The sequence below is a fragment of the Pseudoliparis swirei genome, chromosome 8, assembly GCF_029220125.1.
Source record: "Pseudoliparis swirei isolate HS2019 ecotype Mariana Trench chromosome 8, NWPU_hadal_v1, whole genome shotgun sequence".
NCBI lineage: Eukaryota > Metazoa > Chordata > Actinopteri > Perciformes > Liparidae > Pseudoliparis > Pseudoliparis swirei.
In genome coordinates this window covers 19479815-19492309 of record NC_079395.1, presented here as the reverse complement: position 1 = coordinate 19492309, position 12495 = coordinate 19479815, and the positions used below count along the sequence as shown (strand labels likewise).

The following is a 12495-nucleotide window of genomic DNA, read 5'->3' as shown; positions in this document are numbered from 1 at the left end:
AATATAAAAATATTTATGATATAAATTACGTGTTATTCTTTTATCTGACCTATTTTTCTGACCGCCAAACAAAACAATGTCAAATGGGGCGCCCTCTTGTAGTATTAGTTTATGTTTTGATCAGAGTTGTGATCAGCGCCGCTCCATAACGCGCACTACGCGCTGCGCGTAGGGCACCGAGTCCTGAGGGGGCACACAAAAGAGGCAACTAAAAAAATCCTCATAGTTATAATAATTATAATGCCGATATTATTTCAGTCTAGAAATATTAGGCGCCTTTTAGGCATGTATATCACAAAACAGGCAGAACAAGAGATATATTTAATCGCTCAGCACCCCCGTTAACACTTCTCGGGTCGCATCGCTCTGTCTGCCGTGATGCGCGCCGACACACAGCAGGGTTTTTGACCGTGCTTTGCGAGAAGCGAACTTTGAATTGGAACATGGACTCGGGCTGCGACTGATGACGTTTCACAAGTCCACGAGGACACAAGTAGAGAAAAGTAGGCACAAGTACGCATATTGAGAAACGACGACCTACTTATTAGAGCAGCCTGATAATAAAGAGTTGCAGTTTTCTAAATCCTGACTGAAACTCCTCAAATGAACTAATATGATGTAGAAAGTCACACAACTGGTGTGAGACCACTTCCTCAAGGACCTTAGAGAGGAAGGGGGGTTAGAGGTCTGAAATGAGCCAACACCTCTGGATGTGTGTATTCTTTGTATTTGCCGGCAGCTAGCAGCCGGGTTATCTGGAGTGACAGCAGATTAACGCACAAAGACATTTTATTTCTCTTTTGTAGTTTTAGGTCCTAAAACCGTGTGGATGATGGTACGGTTCAGGAGTGTTCGTCCGATTCTGCATCCTCGTGTAACAGCGGCAGGACGTCCCGGGGAACAGCGTAGTCGGCCATGTTGGGGAGCCCGGACACCACGCAGCAGCTCAGGGCACTGCAGAAAATGTCCATGTCACAAGCCTCCGTCCACTCAGCGGTCGTCTCGTCGTAGCTCTCCACGGTGTAGCAGGTGGTGTTGCCGTTGAAGCCCCCGACAACAAAGAGACGATCGTCCAGCACTTCGATGCCAAAGTTGCTGCGGGGCGTCACCATGGGCGTCACTTCCTGCCAGCTGTTGTGCACGGGGTCGTACGCCTCTGCAGTGTTCAGACGGTTGTTGCCATCAAAGCCGCCAACCTTTGGGACAGCAAGTGAAATATATGGTGAAAGAAAAGAAACTCACACTCAACTCCTTCTGATTCATCTGTTGACTGAACGTCACACGAGTTTCAAGTGAACTTACTGCATACACGAGACCTGCATATGCAGCGGTGCCAGTTCCGCTGCGCGGGCTGCTCATGAGGGCGATCATCGTCCACTGGTCGGCCCCCGGGAGGTAGCATTCAGCCGTCTGCAGGCACTCCGTCCCATTGAAGCCCCCACAGATGTAAAGCTGGGGAGAACAGGAGGGGTTAAGTAAATAATCACTTCTTCTGGCTTCAACTCCTTATAAATTATTCCGAGATCTTTCTACTCTAGCAGGATGATTCCCATCGTCCAACTATTGGTGTTGGTCTCTAATATCTAATACGTTGCATCATCTTACTAAAGTTTCTTTAAATCATGATTAGAAACCTGAGACAAGCTATAAACAAACTGTCTAAAAAAGAAAGGGGATTCTTGTTTATGTCAGTGCCATCCAGATAATAAGTGTTTACATGTTTTCTTTCTACTTGACAATCCACATACAAATTAACCACAGTGTGCAATAGTGACCCACACACACACTAACTCACACATGCACCTCTTTTCACGTCCATGCACACAACATCACACATTCTCTAGAGAGCCCATAGGTCTCTGAAGACCTTCCGTCTGACACACTTCCCTCTGGCCAATCACTCAATGCACCTCAAAACAACTGCATCAGGTCCCATGGAAACAAGGTAACCAACAGGTACACATTTACTCTGTTGCCCTTAAATAACTCCCAGACACTTTTCCACACCACCTTGTTGTGCAGCGTCGTGCTGCTGGCGTCGCTCCGGCGCTCTCGCATCGGCGCGATGAGACTCCACTGGTTGGCCTCGGGCCTGTAGCGCTCGGCGGTGCAGAGCCGCGAGTTCCCATCGAAGCCTCCCATGGCGTAGATGCATCCGTCCAGCGCGGTGACGCTCACGTAGCAGCGGCGGTGCCACATGGGGGAGGCCTCGTGCCAGACGCACGTCCTCAGGTCGAAACTGCGCACGCTGTTAAAATACTCCGCCCGGTCGAAGCCGCCGATGCAGTAGAGGCTCCCGTTGAGGACGGCGGTGCCGTGGTAGGCGCGGGGACGCTCGCAATTGTTTGTCATGTTCATCCAGTGGTCGGCACGGAAGTCGTACGCCTAGATGCCGTTGGTTGGATTGCCGCCGCTCCAGCCTCCGATGGCCAACAGGACGGCGTTCGGGAGGCGAGGGCGGGAGAGAGGGTTGCTGAGCTGAGCAACAGAAGGCCTGCTGGTCCTGATGTGACCGATGGCCTCGAGGACACCCTGGGCCATTGACAGGCACTCAGTGCTGGTGCTCACCAGCTCATTGGACATAACCTTGAGCCGCATGTAGTTCAAACTCGTCAAGGCCAGTCGCACCTACGCAGAGAGAAATGGGACAGGAGTGTTGAATTGAATCTGGTAAACACCATCAGCCAAATGCTGAAGGTGCAAGTCCAAACGAAATGACCGAAGGTTATCATACCTTTGAAAAGAGCACCGCTACGTGTGCTTTCCGTGTTTCGGGCGTGTGGTCGATCCAGCGAAGGACGGCCTCGAAGGCAACGCTCTCGTTTCTCACGTTGAGGTCATCTCTTTCGAGGATGTCGATGAGTTGCTGCAGGGACAGCTGCAGGAACTCTTCGTGGTGAGCCACCTCCTCGAAGTGCTCCACCATGTAGCGGTAGGCCCTGCGCTGCAGTTCGGGGCAGAAGACGATGTCGGTGAACTCAAAGATGCCGATGCAGTTCTCCGCTTGAAGCTGCTCCCCGAAGAAGTCGCAGCAAGTCTGCACGACGGCCATCACGTTGAGCTGGTCAGCCGCCAGCAGCAGCTCCTGCACGTTTTCTTCAGTCACTGAAACGGAGCCGGTGTACGCAAACTCAATGATGAGCCGCATGGCGTCGGGAGACACTCCCGGTATGACGAAGACCTTCTTGTCTGCTGGGCACCAGCGTCCGAAGAGAGCACTGAGGGTGAAACATAGAAGCAAAGAGTTGGAAACAGACTTCAGATCTTTGAATTTTTTATTTTATTTTATTTTAAATTTATTTAACCAGGAAATGCCTCATTGAGATTAAAAATCTCCTTTACAAGAGTGTCCTGGCCAAGACAGCAGCAGTAGCACGTCACACAAAGTTCCATACAATACAACATGAAACAGTGACAGACAACATAAAAAAAAACGAAAAACAAAATCACATTATGAATAAAACCAAAACTAAGACTCAAGTCAACACAACCCAGCTTACACAGGAGCACATACCTCCGTCATATAAAACATCTACAGCTAGATGAATTTCCCTCCAATAAAATCGACACACGACCCCGTTTAGTATTAAAGGGGAATTATACAACACGTTCACCACCGGACATCAGAGTGTAACTCGCAGTAAGAATGTCTCAAATATTTCATGTTACATTTTGTATTTAATTTTGTTTTGTGATCTCAATTCATCTCCGTGTTGTGCAGCTTCTCCGTTGTGCGTTGAGTCGAGCATCTCAAGTTGCATTAAAGTAATCTGGTCACTTTTCTGAACACACAAAATCCTCAATGCTACTGTGTTGATCTGCAAATCTAGTTGCTATGGAACTGAGGGAGCACTGTAGCATTCAAATAAAAATAATAATACAATAATAATCATAAATAACTGCACTCTGCAATCAATGTAGCATACAACACTTCATGGAAGTTAATAATTATTGTTGATTAGACATTCACAAGCTTCAGATACAACTCACATGAAGTATTCGCTGCAGTCACACAGGATGACCCTGTGGACGTCAAACGCCACGTTCGCCACGTTGATGACCGCGTCGCAAAACTGTCCCTCCAGACGGAGGTCGTTGAACACGGAGTGCCTGAACGAAGATTTGGCCTGGTCGCTCATCTCGAGTTCCTGGAGTACGAGAGTTTCTTGAAGGTCGACTGGTCTCTTGGGTCCCGAGAGGTGTTTTGAGTCCATGGAGATAATGTGAAGGAGCAAGAATTCTAGAATGGATTCATATATCATCACCGACCAACTGACGTCGTTCAATTCAACCGGTAGACTGGAGAACACTTTACTCATTTAAATATTGAAGCCACAGGGGGCGCACGGGAGAACATGTTGGGACGCGCGTTGAATACAATTGCAAAACATTACACACAACACAGGATCCTGTCGACCACGTCAACACGGCCACGGTCCAAAGCGGTAGGCCTCCCATCCACACCTGTTCTCATCAGAGAAATTACCTGAAGGCCTTTTTAATGTTACCGTGTCATCCTGTGTTCAAATGTAGGAACTTCATGTCCCAGTTCACCCGGTGTTTCCCTCAAAGATAGCAGAAAACAACAGAACTACCTTTAGGCTCCAACACACCGGCCCCCGAATGTTAATGTCAGGAGGGCAAAAACAATTCAATACATACAGGTAGACCCCTAGTGGTGCTCAAGCTCCTCCCCTTTTTCCCTGGATGAGGACAGTGCCCTTTCTGCTGGAGACACATTGTTTCTTCATTAATAAGTATTTAAGAATAAAAGTTACTCTCTCTGTCATCAATTCCCGCCAAATGTGTTTTGATATCTGACGGGGAATTTATTTGAGTTCTTGTGAGAATATCGACCGACATGCTCCGCGGCGCTGACAAGCCCAAAACCCAAGGATAGGAAGTTGCGTATGTGTCCGCTTCTTATAGAAGACGTTTGCTCACTGCTCTGCCCAGCGTGATATACTTAGTTTGCACATGTGCAGATCGCACCAGTCCTTCCAGAAAGGTCTTGAGGACTCTTCCTAGTAACCAGGAACTTTGTGACGCTGGAGCACTTACAACAAGTCCAATGTCTCCATGAACGAGACTTTCTTTCCATACTCCATCTTTACCGCTCCTTTAGCAAAGGCAAGTATTCTTTTAGCCAGAGCTTCCAGAAGAGGTTGGAGATGTCCTGAACTTGTTTCCATCTTCTTTTGATATTGAGACCTCTCAAACAGTCCAGTGTTTTTACTGTTAACCCTGGTGGCAGTTGCGGCGGGTAGTTTCTCCCACACAGCGGGCGTTCACCAACACACTCCAACAGCATCAGGTGGGATGGCTGATAATCGGAGGTAAGCATATCAGTCATTTGGTTTTTAAATTGAATGTATTATTGGATTATTTTTTACTAAACACTCACACGAAAACAGTCCTGTGGTCCACATGCTCTACAATTTAAAGTCAAAATAATGTTTCAATTGTAAAATGTTTATTTAACTCTAAATAAGTAGGAAATCATAAAAAAATAAGAAGTTAAATACACTATGTTCTATCAGTTCCCAGGAGTGTATATATATATATATATATATATATATGTATGCATATATATACAGGACTGTCTCAGAAAATTAGAATATTGTGATGAAGTTCTTTATTTTCTGTAATGCAATTAAAAAAACAAAAATGTCATGCATTCTGGATTCATTACAAATCAACTGAAATATTGCAAGCCTTTTATTCTGATTTATTGCTGATTATGGTTTACAGCTTAAGAAAACTCAAATATCCTATCTCTAAATATTAGAATATCATGAAAAAGTATACTAGTAGGGTATTAAACAAATCACTTGAATTGTCTAATTAACTCGAAACACCTGCAAGGGTTTCCTGAGCCTTGACAAACACTCAGCTGTTATAAATCTTTTTTTTTACTTGGTCTGAGGAAATATTAAAATTTTATGAGATAGGATTTTAGAGTTTTCTTAAGCTGTAAGCCATAATCAGCAATATTAAAAGAATAAAAGGCTTGCAATATTTCAGTTGATTTGTAATGAATCCAGAATGCATGACATTTTTGTTTTTTTAATTGCATGACAGAAAATAAAGAACTTTATCACAATATTCTAATTTTCTGAGACAGTCCTGTATATACATATACAGTATATACGTATGCAAATATATACATATATATGTATGCACTTATTATTATATACATATACAGGACTGTCTCAGAAAATTAGAATATTGTGATGAAGTTCTTTATTTTCTGTAATGCAATTAAAAAAACAAAAATGTCATGCATTCTGGATTCATTACAAATCAACTGAAATATTGCAAGCCTTTTATTCTGATTCATTGCTGATTATGGCTTACAGCTTAAGAAAACTCAAATATCCTATCTCTAAATATTAGAATATCATGAAAAAGTATACTAGTAGGGTATTAAACAAATCACTTGAATTGTCTAATTAACTCGAAACACCTGCAAGGGTTTCCTGAGCCTTGACAAACACTCAGCTGTTATAAATCTTTTTTTTTACTTGGTCTGAGGAAATATTAAAATTTTATGAGATAGGATTTTAGAGTTTTCTTAAGCTGTAAGCCATAATCAGCAATATTAAAAGAATAAAAGGCTTGCAATATTTCAGTTGATTTGTAATGAATCCAGAATGCATGACATTTTTGTTTTTTTAATTGCATTACAGAAAATAAAGAACTTTATCACAATATTCTAATTTTCTGAGACAGTCCTGTATATATGCAGGCACGTGCACAGATAGAGCCCTAGTGGTGCTCAAGCACCAGCCCTTTTGCCCTGGATGAGAAAAGTGCCCTTTTTGCTGGAGACACTTTTTTTTCATTCATCAGTATTTAAGAATAAAAGTTACTCTCTCTGTCATAAACTCCCCCCCAAATGTGATTTGATATCCGACGGGGCATTTATTTGAGTTCTTGTGAGAATTTCTCCCCGACATGCTCCGAGGCGCTCACGAGCCCCCTCCTCCCCGCGCCCTCCTCCTCCTCCTCCTCCACTTAAGGGCTCGATCACACCAGACGCGCCACTCAAAAATATGAGGGGCCGTGAGGGACATTATTCAGAATACCCTCTCACACACACAACTGAAATGCTCTCACACACACACACTAGTGAAATGCTCTCACACACACTACTGAAATGCTCTCACACACACTGAAATGCTCTCACACACACTGAAAATGCTCTCACACACACACACTAGTGAAATGCTCTCACACACACTACTGAAATGCTCTCACACACACTACTGAAATGCTCTCACACACACTACTGAAATGCTCTCACACACACTAGTGAAATGCTCTCACACACACACACTTGTGAAATGCTCTCACACACACTACTGAAAACTATATGCTCACACACACAACTGAAAATCTCTCACACATACTAGTGAAAGCTCTCACACACACAGATGATATGAAAGCTCTCATACACACATATAAAATTTCACTTGAAGCGGAAGGCATTTCACTTGAAGCGGAAGGCATTTCACTTGAAGCGAAGGCATTTCACTTGCACGGAAGGTGCAGTGTTGCCAGGTCCATGAGTTTTCCGGCATGACAACTTTGAAGTGTTGCCGGTTGAATTTTGTGTCCGCTGGTTCGGGTAGACCTATTTTGCATTCAAATTACATGAATATCTTTCAATAAAAATCCATATTTTAAATGAAATAATTTATTTATACCCAAATCCTACCATAAACTGCTTTTAATGCTGGCATACTAAACATTTGGTGTTACTTTGTAGATATTACAATACATTTGGCAATGATAGCAATGCTGTTGGACTTTAAAAGCAGTGTATATGGTTTAACGGCATATTTTGAGTTCTGTTATTGGGCTGGCTTTGGGCTGGTTTTGTTTGGCCATTGGGCTGGTTTTGTCACACAGACCTGGCAACCCTGGGAAGGTGTTTCAGTTGAAACGGAAGGTGATCAACAATGTGCTCAACAGCCCTTAAGCAACGGCGTTACTAAACAACACATTGGCCTCAGCGGAGACAATCAGAACACTGTCGAATGCCTCAACTGTTCGGCAGCAGCCGGTGTTACACCCCTACTGGTTTTCAAACCTACTGGTTTCCCTACGCGTGCCTGCGGTGTGTTCTCTTAACATCTGCAGCGGGGCTCTGTCTCGCTCACCAGATTCGTCACACATTCACAAACATATTGCTGGAGATCTTCAAGCCCCCCCATATCCATTTCGGCGATAAGTCACATTTCTTATGTTGCGAACAAGCATCGCTAAACATGTTTCAAAGTGTACATATCCGCTCAAGGTAACCAGTTGTTTCTGATCCCTTCGACTTAATGGATCAATATATAAATTACTTGAGCAGAAACTAATATCTGGTGGCGCAGCGCACAGATTGCATGTCTTTGAGTGCAGTCTCCTTTTGCGTGAAAGAGATCGAAACCAGGTCGGGCGATCTTTTCATTTTTATTTTTTCGAAAATGTATTTCTTCATCCGTGGCTGTGATGCACTGCTCACTTATACAATCGTAATCGCCGAAATGGATATGAACGGTGGCTTGAAGATCTCCAGCAATATGTTTGTGAATGTGTGACGAATCTGGTGAGCGAGACAGAGCCCCGCTGCAGATGTTAAGAGAACACAACGCAGGCACGCGTAGGGAAACCAGTAGGTTTGAAAACCAGTAGGGGTGTAACACCGGCTGCTGCCGAACAGTTGAGGCATTCGACAGTGTTCTGATTGTCTCCGCTGAGGCCAATATGTTGTTTAGTAACGCCGTAGCTTAAGGGCTGTTGAGCACATTGTTGATCACCTTCCGTTTCAACTGAAACACCTTCCCAGGGTTGCCAGGTCTGTGACAAAACCAGCCCAATGGCCAATAAAACCAGCCCAAAAACCAGCCCAATATCAGAACTCAAAATATGCCCGTGCAAAACCATATACACTGCTTTTAAAGTCCAACAGCATTGCTATCATTGCCAAATGTATTGTAATATCTACAAAGTAACACCAAATGTTTAGTATGCCAGCATTAAAAGCAGTTTATGGTAGGATTTGGGTATAAATAAATTATTTCATTTAAAATATGGATTTTATTGAAAGATATTCATGTAATTTGCATGCAAAATAGGTCTACCGAACCAGCGGACACAAAATTCAACCAGCAACACTTCAAAAGTTGCCAATGCGGAAAACCGCGGACCTGGCAACACTGCACCTTCCGTTGCAAGTGAAATGCCTTCCGTTCCAAGTGAAATGCCTTCCGTTTCAAGTGAAATGCCTTCCGTTTCAAGTGAAATTTTTATATGTGTGTATGAGAGCTTTTCATATCATCTGTGTGTGTGAGAGCTTTTCACTAGTATGTGTGAGAGATTTTCATTTGTGTGTGTGAGCATATAGTTTTTCAGTAGTGTGTGTGAGAGCATTTCACTAGTGTGTGTGAGAGCATTTCAGTAGTGTGTGTGAGAGCATTTCAGTAGTGTGTGTGAGAGCATTTCACTAGTGTGTGTGTGTGAGAGCATTTCAGTAGTGTGTGTGAGAGCATTTCAGTTGTGTGTGTGAGAGGGTATTCTGAATAATGTCCCTCACGGTCCCTCATACAAAAACGCGTAGCCCGCAAAACCATTGATTCCCTATCATGGTACGGCGCGACTTTCAGACGAGCCTTTTAAACGCCACGCGGCGCTGTTTTTTTGCGTTTTTCAGGGGCGGTTAAAAGTTAAAATATTCTGAACTTTAAGCGCGAGGCGCGCGCCGCTCATCAATGTCACACTCGGCCAGGTTTTTGACAAGGCGTTTTTGGTGCGGCTGCGTTTTTTAGAGTCGCGTCTGGTGTGATCGAGCCCCAAGGGCTCGCGCAGGTTTCCTCGCGCCACCAAACGGGTGCACCTCCTTCTCCTCTGACCCGCAGCACCAGACAAACAGGTCATGACGCTGTTTGTCCCCTGACGTTGTTTTGTGATAAATCAACCACAACATTAGCGCTGCTGAAAACATGACGTCACAACTGGTCGACGTTTCCTAAAAAAATAAACAAACAAAAACTCAGAAATCCATGATTTCAAAGCCTTGCAGCTGTTTACTGATGTCATGTTTGAGTGAGAGAGAGAGATATTCTTTTTTGTGTTGTATAAATGCTGTTTAGACATATTTGAAAGTATGTTTATAAATGTCAGGAGAATTCACAGCCAGAAAATAGGAGCTAAACTATGCTAGCTCTCGTTGTCATGCTATCCTTGTGCATCATTGTTTTATGTGTTATCTCTTTGTTTTGTCTGTTCCAGTCTTACAACGATCAATCTTATAGAAAACGAACAACACAGCTCAGCTAAAATAGTTTTAATTTACAGTAAAGTAACAACACAAGTGATCCAAACTATAGTTTCTCCTCTTCATCACTTTCAATAGGCTAACACATTTTCGCTGCTTCTGAATTTCTTCTTGGCTGTTGATGACGATCAATATCGCTCATTTTGAAAATTAGGTCAGAGGGCAATACGGATCTGTATCAGACCGGCGAGGAGGGCAATACGTGGCTGGCATGACGACCCATTATCCAATCAGAACGCTTGTACTGTTGCTATATAATAATTCATCTTTATTCATAAAGAAAATGTAAGTTAGCGGTCTAATCATGCCCAGAGGAAACGCAGGTCGAGGACAGCATCATTTTTGTTATGCTTCAACTTTGTCAGAATTTTTTTTTTGGCAATGGGTGCCCTTTTTCTTAGGTTTGAGCACCTGCCCCCCAAAATGTCTGTGCACGTGCCTGTATGTGATTAATCATGATTAATCCACAGGAACCTGTGATTAACCTGATTAAAAATTGTAATCGTTTCACATCCCTAATATATACATATATATATATATATATATGTGTGTATATATATACACTACCGTTCAAAAGTTTGGGGTCACTTAGAAATGTCTTTATTTTTCAAAGAAAAGCACTGTTTTTTCAATAAAGATAACATGAATCAAAAATACACTCTATACATTGTTAATGTGGTAAATTAATATTCAAGGTGGAAGTGTCTGGTTTCTAATGAAATATCTCCATAGGTGTATAGAGGCCCATTTCCATCAACTATCACTCCAGTGTTCTAATGGTACATTGTGTTTGCTAATCGCCTTAGAAGACTAATATCTGATTAGAAAACCCTTGTGCAATTATGTTAGCATAGCTGAAAACAGTTATGCTGGTGATATAAACTATACAACTGGCCTTCCTTTGAGCTTGAAGTTTGAAGAACAAAATTAATACTTCAAATATTAATCATTATTTCCAACCTTGTCAATGTCTTGACTATATGTTCTATGAAATGTTCAATTCATTTGATAAATAAAAGTGAGTTTTCATGGAAGACACAAATTTGTCTGGATGACCCAAAACTTTTGAACGGTAGTGTATATATATAAAAGTGTATCTATAATATGAATTTGTAGATATGTCTGTATTGGAAAAAGTATATACATATATATATATATATATTTATATGTACTGTATATATTTACATTTATATACATACTGTATATGTATGGAGTCACAAAGAAATCAGCCTCACGAGAGCAAACACATCTTGTCATTTAAAAAAAGAAGAAAACACGTCACAGATTTAATTGCAATGCACTTAAAGCGCTGACACATGCTGCGTCAGCGAAAACGCATCGCCCTTCTTCTTCTTCTTCTTTTTCTTCTTCTTCTTCTTCTTCTTCTTCTTCTTCTTCTTCTTCTTCTTCTTCACCTTCTTCTTCTCCTTCTTCGACTTCTGAATGGTTTCAGGCCTTGGAACTCTTCTACACAGAAAAATGAAGGTGCCATTTGGAACCGAAAATGGTTCTTTAGAGTGATGCCATAGAAGAACCATTTTTGGTTCCACAAAGAACCTTTCAAACCAGGGTTCATTTCCTTAAACACCTATAATGGTGCCTCAACGACCCTTCAAAATGGTTCTTCAGTAGGTGATGGGTCTTCATAGAACCACAAAGCCTTTTAAAGAACCATATAAGATCCATTATTTTTCTGTGTGTACCATGCATATGTGCTTGTATTTCTCCCTCGTCCATGTTCTTGCTCTTCTTTTTTGGCGTTGCTGATAACGACATTTAGCCTCTCTTGTGGCGACTGTATGATGAGTATCAACATGACCAACGTACGCGTGTGTTGTGTGTTCTTCTTCTTTCAGACACTCCGGTCCTGATTATGAACATGAACAGTTCTCCTCTCACGGGGTTTGGTGGATATGGGAATCATCACTTAACTGCAAGTAGAGCAAACATTAAGCATTAAATGTGTCATCCTTACCTCTCCTCCTCCTCCTCCTCCCCCCAGTCCCTCTCCATCTTCTCGCTCCCTGGACTGCCCTGTACTTTAAATACACGCTTTCCTGACAACAACACGCCATTGATCCTGATCCCCCCGCCCCCCCAAAGACACACACACACACACAGTCAAAACCCAGGAGATTGTTCTGTTAGAAGTGGATTAAGGGTGTGTG

The 12495-nt window shown here is 42.7% G+C and overlaps 1 pseudogene; it reads right to left on the bottom strand.

Moving 5' to 3' along the window:
* Positions 1–842: 842 nt before the first annotated feature.
* LOC130198495 (kelch-like protein 10) lies at positions 843–4139 on the bottom strand (annotated as a pseudogene).
* Between the last annotated feature and the right edge of the window lie 8356 nt (positions 4140–12495).